The sequence below is a fragment of the Mustela nigripes genome, chromosome 12 (genome assembly GCF_022355385.1).
Source record: "Mustela nigripes isolate SB6536 chromosome 12, MUSNIG.SB6536, whole genome shotgun sequence".
NCBI lineage: Eukaryota > Metazoa > Chordata > Mammalia > Carnivora > Mustelidae > Mustela > Mustela nigripes.
Window position 1 is genome coordinate 79,650,514 of NC_081568.1, and position 12,385 is coordinate 79,662,898.

The 12,385-nt window shown below is 40.6% G+C and overlaps 1 protein-coding gene across 5 annotated transcripts in view; it reads left to right on the forward strand.

The window, feature by feature from the left end:
• ARHGAP26 (Rho GTPase activating protein 26) overlaps positions 1-12,385 on the forward strand; it is a 414,796-nt gene that overhangs the window by 312,005 nt on the left and 90,406 nt on the right. The gene's annotated exons all lie outside the window — the stretch shown is intronic.

Consider the following 12,385-nt stretch of genomic DNA (forward strand, 5'->3'; position numbering starts at 1 on the left):
TTCCCTTCTCCCTGATACTGTTTTATCTCTCCATAACACTTCGTGCTTCCTAGTATAGCACATAATTTGCCTAGTGATTAAATATGTTGCCTTTCTGACCTCCATTTGGATATATGCTTCTTTCTTTGGATATATACACTTGGATATATGCAGGACTTATGTCTGTTTTGTTCACTGCTTTGTCCCTAGGTCCTCAGTAAGCACTCAGTACGTATATGTTGAACAAATGGGCTCCTGTGGTATCTGGCCTCCAGAATGGCTCCAAGTGACCCTTGTCTCCTGGTATCCGCTGCTCTGTGTGTTCCCCTCTCTGAATAGGGGATCCCAGTATTGATCCCAATGTGATTAATAGGAAATTGCAAAACTAATGGAGAGAGATCAAATAAGAACTTGCGGCATTTGCTTTGACTTCTGGACTTGCTCACTCTGGGGGAGGCAAGCCACCACGTTGTAATGGCAGTCACGCAACCCTCTGGGGCAAAAGTGCAGCTTCCTACCAACAAGCAGACCAATTGGGCCACTATGTGAGTGAACCACTTTGGATGTCAATCATTTAGTCCTGTCCAGTCCTTCGGATGATGCAGCCCCAACTGTACATGTGTACAAACTCTTAAGAAACCAGTGAGCTCAGCCCCTCCTGAATTCCTGACTCATAGAACCTGGGAGAGATGCTAAATGCTTTAAGCCACTAAGTTTTTGAGGTAATTTGCTGTGGAGCATTAATTACTACTAAAGAAGCTCTGAGGCACCTGGGTGGCTCAGTTGGTTAAGCAACTGCCTTCAGCTCAGGTCCCGGTCCCGGAGTCCTGGGATCGAGTCCCGCATCAGGCTCCCAGCTCCATGGGAAGTCTGCTTCTCCCTCTGACCTTCTCGCCTCTCATGCTCTCTCTCACTGTCTCTCTCTCAAATAAATAAATTAATTAAATCTTAAAAAAAAAAAGAAGAAGAAGAAGAAGAAGCTCTGAATATAACTTTCCCAAAGTAACAAGTATCCTGCAAAGTTGTTTAGGGCATGGCCCCCTTTTACATGGTTAATAAAGAGATAGGAAATCAAATGATTTATTCGAAGAAATTATCTTTTCTCTATTCCAAAATTTGGACCTCCATCTAACCGCCTCCCTCAGATATAATTAAATCAGGTATAGGTAAACTTTATGTGATATATGAGAACCTGTAAAAAAGGAATATAATTGAACAGCAGTTAAAAATGTTTTCTACAGAGAAACCATCTGGATTCAAATCTGTAACCTCTTTCTAGTTATGTGACCATGAGCAGATTACCTAAGCTCTCTGTGCTCATAAAAGTACTTTCAGTACAGTCTAACTGCTGGAAAAAAATAACCCCCAAATATCAGTGACTCAGGAGGATAGAAGTTTGTCTCTTGGTCACAAAAGAGTTCTCTGTGGGTATTACAAAGGTGGTAATAAAGCAATCCAGGTGCCTTCCATCTGGTGGCTCCGCCCTCTGCTCTGCAGATCTCTGCAGTCAACTAGTGGGGGGAAATGAGGGAGTCTGTAAGACTGGGAAAGATTGTATGGACTAAGCACAGAGGAGGCTTTCCCTATTTTCTTCCATATTCCATCAGTCAGAAGTCAGTCCCATGATGACATCTAACTATAAGGAAGGCTGGAGAAGCAAGCTAACTGTGTGCTCAGAGCTAGGGGAAGAGAGTTTGATGATCAACTAGCCAGTTTGCCACATTCCTTCAATTGGTTTTCTCTGAGGATTAAATAAGGTACAATATGTAAAGGACTTAGCCAAGAATCTGGCATGAAGTAAGGTTTAATAACTAAACCATTGTTTTTAGCACTCTTAACAAAGGGCCCAGAAAATAGAGCTCAAGTTTGTTTTTGAATGTCACATGTCCTCCCTCCCAAAATAATACTTTTTGTAATTTGATCTTTTCTTGAATAAAATATTAAATGTTGAGATAGATATGCAAAAAATGAGCCGTGTGATTATGTTCCATCTCCCCAAATGGGCCATATTTAAGCCTATAACAGGCAGTGTCCAATGATTTTTGAACTTGCAGCTCTTTTTGGTGTCTTTGGGCTTTCAAAGCCAGCAAGCAAATTCAAAAGTAGCATGAAGAAAAAAGGAGCAGAAAGTTCTAATAACAATATTGAAACTTGTGTAAGCAAGGAGCCATCCTGCCTAGGACACAAAATGCAGAAATAGGAAATGAAATATGAAGTGCATGGCCAGGCCTGTAAGTATATAGGCAAGAACTGGTTGGAAAATACTCATCTGGTTTGGTGGGTTATAAATCATGTTACTCTCTTCTGTGTATTTGTTAAGGTACATAGAGTATTAAGAGTATTATAGTGCTTCATTATATGTTCCTTTTCATTATTCTATGTCAGAGAGTGGATGAATCACATTTAGGGTTTATGTTCCTGTGGAAGCCAATGATGAAAGAATATGAGTGAAAACATTTCTGGGATGAAGATAGCCCCAGAGTGCCTGTTCCCAATTCTGAAGGAGCTAGTGTACCACCTTGATAGAGGTTTTTAGTCTGGGGTCCATGATGGGCCGAAGTTTGCAAGACCTAGATACATACATTCTTCTGGGACAACGTCCTTCATATTCATCAGGTTTGTCTTTCTGGTAAAAACAATTTAGGGTAAGGCAACTAGACTCCTTTTTTAAATATAGCTTTAGGTCTGGTATAAAATGATTAGTTCCTACCTTAGGCTCCTACCTTAGGCTTAGCCTCTGAAGTTCATCTAATAGGAATCCTAAGTACCCATGGCCATCCTGTGGCCCTTGCCTTTCTGGAGACAATGCTTTAGATAAATTTCTCCCAATAGAACTGAACTGTAGTCATGAAATCCAGAGCTCTCCTAATGTCCTCAGATGAATATTGTCAGAGACATGTTCTTTAAAATTCACACTATTAAGATCTTAGTTAATATTTAATGGGCATTCCCTTAGGCTTGTCTGTAATTCTCTAGATATATGAACACACATACAGAAATGTCCACGAGTGACTACTTCTCTAACTTTAGTGTTACAAGTTGGACAAAATTCTGAAACCTCACTTGAAGAAATGCTTTCCAACAGCAACTTTTCGTCCTGTCTGCCAACAAGAAGCACATGATAGTATATGCCCTCTTCCTTGAAACAAGCCTGAATACAGATCTTAAGGGTATGTCCCCCTGCAATGACTGATATAATAGTCTCTCAGGTTGTTAAGAACATTTCGTGGAAGGTGTTTACTTGTTCCCTTGGAATAAAATTAAGTAATAGAACTACAGTAATAGTAGATAGAAGTAATAGATATAGTACTGAAAGAGGGTATAGCAGCCCAGGCATCTAGCAATTGGAGTCACTCAGAGACAGAGAGAGAAAACCATAAAATGCCTGTTGTAGTGAAATTTATTTCTGCATAACAGATCATCTCCAAGCCTAGTGACTTAAAACAGCAAGGAATTTTTTTTTTCCTTTCAATTCTGTGGGTCAGATATTTGGGGAGGGCTCCTGTGTCTCCCATGTGGTATCTGCTGGAGTGGTTTGGCTGCAGCTGGGTGTTCCAAGACGGCCTTAGTCTGCATGTCTGAAACCTTGGTACTAGCTTTCGGCTGGGACACCTTGATCCTCTTTTCTATAGCCTCTCTATCTCCATGTGAGTCTTCGTCACTTGATAGTCTGGGCCAGATTTCCAAGGGGACAAACACAGAAGCTACAAAGCCTCCTAAGGCTTCAGCCTGGAATAGACCAGAGTATTGGCTTTAGCACATTCTGTTGGTCAAAGGAAGTCACCAGGCTTGCTTTTCCCCACCGGGGTGGGAAAGAGACCGCACCTCTGTCTGAGAGAAACCATGTACACCTAGAGGCGCAGGAGCAGTTGTGAGCTGCCATCTGTGCAGGTGTTCTGCCATAAGGGCTCCCTCCCCATGCCTGGTAGGTTTGCTTGTAGTTCCTGTTGGAAAAGGCATTACTTTCTTTTTCTTTCTTTTTTTTTAAATTTTATTTTTTTATATGACAGAGGGAGGCACAATGAGAGAGGGAACCCAAGCAGGGGGAGTGGGAGAAGGAGAGAAGCAGGCTTCCCGCTGAGCAGGGAGCCCGATGTGGGGCTCAATCCCAGGACCTTGAGATCATTACCTGAGCCGAAGGCAGATGCTTAATGACTGAGCCACCCAGGCACCCAAAGACATTGCTTTCTCATGAGAGGCTTGTGCTAAACATAGGCAGTTCCTCAGTATTTCTTACGGAAAGCACTCTTTTCTCAGCATTGCCATTTTTTAAAAAAATTTATTTATTTATTTATTTATTTTAATATAATTTTTTATTTTTTATAAACATATATTTTTATCCCCAGGGGTACAGGTCTGTGAATCACCAGGTTTACACACTTCACAGCACTCACCAAAACACATACCCACCCCAATGTCCATAATACCACCCCCTTCTCCCAAACCCCCTCCACCCAACAACCCTCAGTTTGTTTTGTGAGATTAAGAGTCACTTATGGTTTGTCTCCCTCCCAATCCCATCTTGTTTCATTTATTCTTCTCGTACCCACTTAAGCCCCCATGTTGCATCACCACTTCCTCATATCAGGGAGATCATATGATAGTTGTCTTTCTCTGCTTGACTTATTTCGCTAAGCATGATACGCTCTAGTTCCATCCATGTTGTCACAAATGGCAAGATTTCATTTCTTTTGATGGCTGCATAGTATTCCATTGTGTATATATACCACATCTTCTTGATCCATTCATCTGTTGATGGACATCTAGGTTCTTTCCATAGTTTGGCTATTATGGAGATTGCTGCTATAAACATTCGAGTACACGTGCCATTTTTTACACAGCCAGGGGACATCAGACATTTGGTGATACTGACAAGTCAGTCTTCAAATACCCTTTGAAAGATTCAGTATGGAGAACTAACTCATCAATGTCTATAACTGGAAACACATCTTTGTCGTTAAAATTGACATTTAAAAGAGGGGGATAAGGAATGTCTGCTAGCCAGAAAATTCAGTTTCTTTTACCTGATGAAACATCTCTTTTCAAAGAAAAATTAATAAAAAGAGAGAGAGAAGGAGAAAGGTTTCTGTGTTTGAACTGGCTAAAGCATATGGCCAGAAACTCTTGTCCTTTGCCTCCGATGGCAGACCCGGTGAGAAGAGTGATGTTTGGAACAGTTGTAGGTGGTAAATATCCCACAGTAAGTGGAGGCAGAGAGGAAAAAACCAGAAGATAGGGATTATGTTTGGGGGCTGGTAGGGATCTTCCTTTTTCCATGTTTGGTAATACATATTGATTGACTTACTCTGTTGATGGTAATGGATCTTTGTAATGTACATAGTTTAGATGTAATAACGGCAGTAGTAGTTAATCTTTATTGTAGTTTCTTATCCACAATATACTGTCCTAAGCAGCTTCGTATCCATCATATCATTTAATTTTTATAAGGTCAGTATTTTTGCCTCTTGTTTACAAATCATGAACCTGAAGTGCAAAGAGTTTAAGAAACCGCCTTAGGAGAGAACTAGGTCTGAACTGCTTTCACAACCCAAGCTACTGAAATCTGTTCTAGTTTATCTCTGTGCCATGCATTTACTGAGCATCTACTACTGGCTGAAAAGGAGTAAGATGGGACCTTTTTCCCAAGGCTCTCTGATTTTATCAGGATATGTCTAAGCATGATACACCGTGCTTAGTGACATCCAGTAAGACAAGTCAAGTGTATGGCATCACTGAGGAGAAATCACTTAATTCTGCTCAGACAGATAAAGACATTTCTAGTCAGAAAAAGAGTTGAGACTTGAGTGACAGCCTTCCAGGGATTAATTAACTTATGTGTATTAAAATGACATGATTGTGAAAGAACGTGGGTTATATGTTAGCAAATGGTGGGAGATGCTACCACACAGTTGCCTTTAGCCCATTGTCAGGGACATGGAAAGCTATGGAAAAGGGTTTGCATTTACTCCTGAAAAATGAGAGCATTCAAGTTTCCAAGTTTAAAGGGGTAAAATGATTATATCATCATTTTAGTAAGACATCCCTGGAAGCTGAACCAAATTGTACTCTGACTATTGATATCAAAATCATTGTTAAATAAAGCACAAAAATCATAGAGTTGACTCTACTGTTGTAAACTTATGGCTTTATATAAAAAAAAAAAAGCCTCAGAGTCTAATTTTTGACTTATGGCCTTTCGAAGTATATTGATTTTTAATCCTATCCATCAAGGAGAAGAGCCTGGTAAGCATGGATGAGACTCCACTGAACACCAAGTATAAGCACCAAGTCCTAAGCAGCCTTGCATTCCCATTAAAATGGTAGTGTCTTTTGGTGCCGTTGTCTTGATCTGACTTGATTTTCAACCACCAAGCTACCTTGACCTGCTTTTACGAAAATGTTTGTGGAATTGAAATCCATTACACCACCGTTGGGTTTTGTGCACAAAATGTCCATCAGTTAGTGAAATATAATTGATTTGAACAGTTTCTGGCAACTGACAAGTATTTGGCAGTTTTATTTCATGTTCTCGATACTTCAACTTGATGATGATGAAGAATGCCTCAATGCGTTACTACATTAAGATAATCTCTGGTGCTGCTGCCTGCTTGGGAAGCTAGTTTTGTATCTTATGGTCATGGCTTTTTTAATATGTGTTCATTGATTTTCATTTTTTAATTTTTGTTACTTTTCCTTCCATTGGTTCCCGAGGATGCTCTTTTTGGTCCTGCCCATGTGAGGTTTAAAAGTAAGCTAGATTTACTTATTATATGCAGGGCTGGAGTGCTTTCTGTCACAGGCCTTTTTTCTTTTTTTGAGTGTCAGGTGCTGTGCAAATTACTCTTCTTTAATGCTATAGAGTTATGAATCTGAACATGTATTTTCCCTCCCAATAAGCTCCAGATAAACTGAGCATTGTTTGAACTATGAAGCTCCTTTAATATAGCTTAAATAAGGATGGGGTTTTGTTATGTTTTCATCTATTCCTCCATGGGCAAAAAGAACGGGAAAGAGAAACTTTCTGGAAATTGGGAAAATCACAGCATCCAGTGGATGACCATGCATGCCATTTATCTGTATATGCCCCCAGTTCCTAAATGGAATTGATTTCTTTTGAAGGACTTTATTTTTTTTTTTGAAGGACTTTTAGTAAAACTCCTCAAACTATTTTCTAAATTGTTGATCCCTCTGCCAAAATGCTAATATCAATAGGATATTGGGCTCCCACTTGTCCTTAAAAACCCTGTCAATGTAGCCTATGAATTTGGCTTTTTAACAGTTGTTATAAATGAGTCCTGCTAATAAGACTTGCCCAGCTTTTCCATGGAAAGTCACTGGGTTTATAGCTTCTCAGGCCCTAAGCAGCCCTGCTGCACTGTGTCATGAGGAGAGGGCAGTGTGTGAGCCCTGCTCTGTGGTTCCAGCCCTCCACTCCCAAAGCAGAAACTCCACATTAAACAACGCCAGATTTGTTTATCCTTTAATACTTGGAACTCGTGCATCTGTGTCTCAGGAAAATGCTCAGTCTCTTCTGTTTTGCTTTGTTATCCCCAGGCCTCTGTCATTGATTTATTGTCTCAGAGCTACTTAGCAGTTATAGACCAGGAACTCTTTATCATGACCTAATTTTCCTCCCATAAATATCACAGCACATAATAAAGAGTGTACCCCACACATTATAGGAAGGCTCCTAATCCTTGTAAATTACAGAAGCATGTGATGAATGGGATCACAAAAGGTGTAAAAATGTGTATGTGCAACCGATAACAACAAATTTTGCAAGTGGCAGTGGTTTACAATTGTCAGGGTGGGCCCCAGGCAGGCAGGGGGATGGGCAGTGAAATTTGGTTTTTGTAGACAACGCAAGGGAAAAGAACAGCAAATTTTAACATTGCTGTAAGCAGTTAAGATCGATGTTTTGCAAAGAGCAGTAATTAAATTTGCACTTAGAAATTAAATCCTCGTGTCCTGACTGCAAATAATTCATTGTTGAGTCTCCAGTTATTTCTCTTCTTATACTTTTTTATTGAATGCAGTAATGTCTCTTGAACATTGAGTGTCAAACTGTGTTAGGTGCTTTGGTCTTCACCACACTCCTGGGAGTTTTTACAGATGAGGCATCTGAAGGTCACAGAGTTATACAACTTGCTCAGAGTCACAGAACTACTGGTAAGCAACTAAAGTCAGATCCATTGGACTGTAAAGCTTGGAATCTTCTTATTTTGTCCTATGTCTTTCAAATTAATAATAGGTATAAAACCACACATGGGTAATATCCAGATGGTCATGCTAAGTTCCAGTCCAGCTGCATTCAAGTATGTGACCTTGGACAAATCAGTTCATCTCACTGAGTCTTAGGTTTCTCACCTTCACGATGCCAAGAATAATAGTACCTTTTTTATAGATTTCTTGTGAGTAAAATAATAGATAACTCATGCAAGTAGCACGATGAACACTCAACAAATTTTGGTTATTTTATTGTCATTATTCCATCACCATTTCTTGTCCACTCATTGCTAGGTTCTAGCACTTACTGTGGCTTAACTTTTCAATGGCTCTGCGAGGCAGGTGTTAGATTCTTGTTTGCACAGGAAAACAGGCTCAGAGTTGTTGAGGCTCTCGCCTAAGTTGAACCCAAGTCTGTCTAGCTTCAAAGCCTCTTTGCTTTCTACCCATATGTTGGCTATGAATTCCTTTGTTGGACTTTTTCTGGTGATATGGCAATGGTGCTTCTATCAGTGATGGCGAGATCTCTCTCCCACTCCCACTGTGTCGCAGTAAGTGTTGCCCACTGAGTAAACAGCAGAACCCAGACCGGGCCTGGGCCTGTGTGAATCCAGAAGCCTGATCACTCTCCCATGTAGCTTAAAGGGAAACAGAAGCTGGTATTTATGGGTCTGCTAATTCCACTTACAGGAAGCTTGAAATTGGGAATACTTGGAAGAGATATGCAGAATTTTTTTTTTTTTAATGTTACAGTTTTATTTCTCAGTAGCTTCCAGAATGCTTATGGCCTTCCAAATAACTTTTATTTCTAAAGGGTTCCTAACTCAATTAGTAAGTTTGGACAGAATTAATAGGGCACTTGGGGCACAGAATAAATCCCCCCTTTTATGTTAATTTGGAAAGTCAAGTCTCTGTGAAACTTGTGAATTGTTCCAGCCACATGGTAGAGCTCCATAAATCCATTGGTCATAAATGATAGGAACCCACACTTGCATCATTTGGCAGGGTCATTTCTACAGTGATTCTTCTTAACAGAATGAAGGAAACTTCACTTTATTTTCTTGAAATTACCTCTTCCAAACAAAATAGGCTTGGAATAACCAAGGAAACTGTGAAAAATTCAGGTTGTCATCAGAATTCCAGCTTGTGCTTTTAGCACTGAGACAAACCCTTGGCCTGGCTAGAAAGTGGCCAGACAGTAAGCAGGCTTTAAACAGCTTGCATGTGTTCAAGTTTCAGAGTTAAGTGAACAAAAGTAATTTGGAGCATGATTTTCCAAACTCCTTAATGTAAGTTTGTATCATCTGCTCTGACTTGTTCACATTTACAGAGGTGCCCTTGCACTCTGGAAACATCTGTAACCACCGCATTGATAGTCTTGTGCCTGGCAACATTTTGTGGTGGCCCCATTGAAATTCTTGAGCAGCCTGGGCCTGGATCACAGTGATGGCTGGAGAACTGGCCTTTGGGACTGTTGGTCTCACCTGTGGTGAAAATCTGCTAGAACTGGTTCCAGTATGGGCAAACAACTTCTCTTTTAAAGAAACCTACCAGTATGCATAATGAACGACTCTCCTGGGTTCCATGTCTCTTCTTGCTCGGCTGTGTGTAAACATTGTTTTGGAAGCAATTTTTCATGCATCTGCCCAAATCTGCAGGCTTTCTTCGTAACCTATTCTTTGCTTCTTCAGCATTTCATGTGGTTTTTAGGAAGGACTGTAACCTCATATTCTTGGTGATAGTTGAAATTAAAATATGTATCCATTCTCTTTGTGTCTACTGTAGTTGCCCAACAAGCTTATTTCCAGTTAGGAAAAGAGAAACAAACCTTGGAGGCTAGACATAAGGGGGTGGTGGGCCATCACAAGTCTGAATTCATTTTCAGCTAGGGATGGCTGAGAGTGTTATTCTTGAGGACAGAGGCAGAGGGGTGCTAAGAGATACCATTATTTGTTGAAATCCTTGCTCGTACATTTGGGGCACAGCTTCTGGAGTGAAGATTGGCTGGAAAAGCTGAGCTGAATGAGTAATGACAGCTGAGTAAGTGGAGAGTGCAGATGTAAGGAGCTGCAACCCTGCATTCCACGTCCAGCCCCTCTCCTGCTTCACTGTGCGGCAGGTCAGGAGATCTCTCCTGTGGCGTGCTCACCCTACTTAATATCTGTGGCTTAGAAGCCATGCAAAGTGCCTAGCATGGTGCCTGCTGGGCACAGACACTCACATACAGAAGCACGGTTTAAATGTCAGTGATAATAGTGCACCATGAGGTGGTCATCTGGGAGCAGGCTTGCAGCTCAGCATTGTTTGGGGAACACAGGAAAAGGGGGAGAAGGCCTCTTAGAGTCTGTAGTCCTTGAGCTTGACAATAACCATAGTTTCTCTTTGCTTCCCTCGCAGAACTCAGGAGACTGTACATATACATAGCACCAGTACTTATTTTTAGGGGTGCCAGTTACTCTGGAAGCTAGGACATTTCTGTTGTTTTTGCTTAAGTCCCCTTCTCTTCTTACCCTCTCACCCCACTTGAACTCAGCTATGTTGTGATTCAGTTTATTTTGTTGAAAATTCAGTCCCCTAGGGAAAATATGATAATGCTCTTTTTCAGACAGCTGTGTTTGGGAGCAAGATTGACTTAACCAGCTGGCTGGCGTCATTGGAGCCCAAGGACCTGCCAGCCCATGGAGAGCAGCTGTTTTGGCTGAAATTCTCATCATTCTTATGACTTTGCTTCCTATATATCAGCTTCAGAGTTTTGCTTTTAAGTGCACACACAAAGGAGAGAGGGCCATTGAAAAGAGTGTAGTATATCTAATGCTACCCATAGTGGAAGGAAGTGGGGTGTCCCCACCTTCCTCTTGTTACTCATGATTGTTGAGAAAGTGGAAATCCAGAAGGAGGCTAGCTCCAGAGTGAGACATGATAATGAATAAATCAATAAATATTGATATCTTAATACAGTGTGGCTCTTACACAACCATTAAGGATCATGTTTAAGATTTTTTTAAAGAAAGGAGAAATGTTGAAATATAATGTTAGATGTATAGAACACAAAACTGTGTAGATTATGTAATCTCAATTAGGGGAGGTGGGTTGTTTTTTTGTTTGTTTGTTTGTTTTACATTAAACAAGGTAACTCATACAAAGCTCCTAACCTGATACCTGGCATGGCAAACACTCTGTTAATCACAGGTAGTGGATGCAAACCGTCTCATCCACAGGGAACGAGTTCACCATGTGCAGTGTAATATCCTGAGTCCTTGGTATGAAGTAAATGCTCAAGAGATCTTTCTTGATTGAGGTAGTGTTGTCATTTATATGCATTTGAAAAGAAGTCTAGGGGCACATGGGTGGCTCTGTCAGTTGAGCATCTGACTCTTGGTTTTAGCTCAGTCTGTGCTCTGTGGGTCCTGGAATCGAACCCCACATCAGGCTCCATGCTCAGCAGGGAGTCTGCTTGAGATTCTCTCTCTCCCCCTCCTACCGTTCACTCTCTCCTTCTCTCTCTCTCTCCCTCTCAAATAAATACATCTTTAAAAAAGAAATCAAGAAAATCTAGGAATATAGCTTTCTATGTTTTCTGTAATTGTATCTATAATTGTGGCAGCTAACCTCTGCCTTCATTCTTCATTATAAGTGGTGAGGACAGAAACTCTTGTTCCACGTCAAGAGAACTGAATGGGCCACTTGTAGAACACACTAATCCCTAGGGAAGTGACCGTGTATGGTGGCTATGGTGATTATGGTAAGCGCCATGTAAGTGTAGCTGTTATAATGATGCCACCATACTTGTATCTGTAAAAAAATAATAATAATTCACAATTTTCATCTGTTGTAAAAGCTTAAAAGAAAAAAATTTATTAAGAAAGCTCAAATGCTTGGGCGCCTGGGTGGCTCAGTGGGTTAAGCCGCTGCCTTCGGCTCAGGTCATGATCTCAGAGTCCTGGGATCGAGTCCCGCATCGGGCTCTCTGCTCAGCGGAGAGCCTGCTTCCCTCCCTCTCTCTGCCTGCCTCTCCATCTACTTGTGATTTCTCTCTGTCAAATAAATAAATAAAAATCTTTAAAAAAAAAAAAAAAAAAAAAAAAAAAAAAAAAAAAAAAAAAAAAAAAAGAAAGCTCAAATGCTTATAGTGGTTGTCTCTAAATGGTAGAAATAAAAAGTCTATCTATTTTTTTTCCGA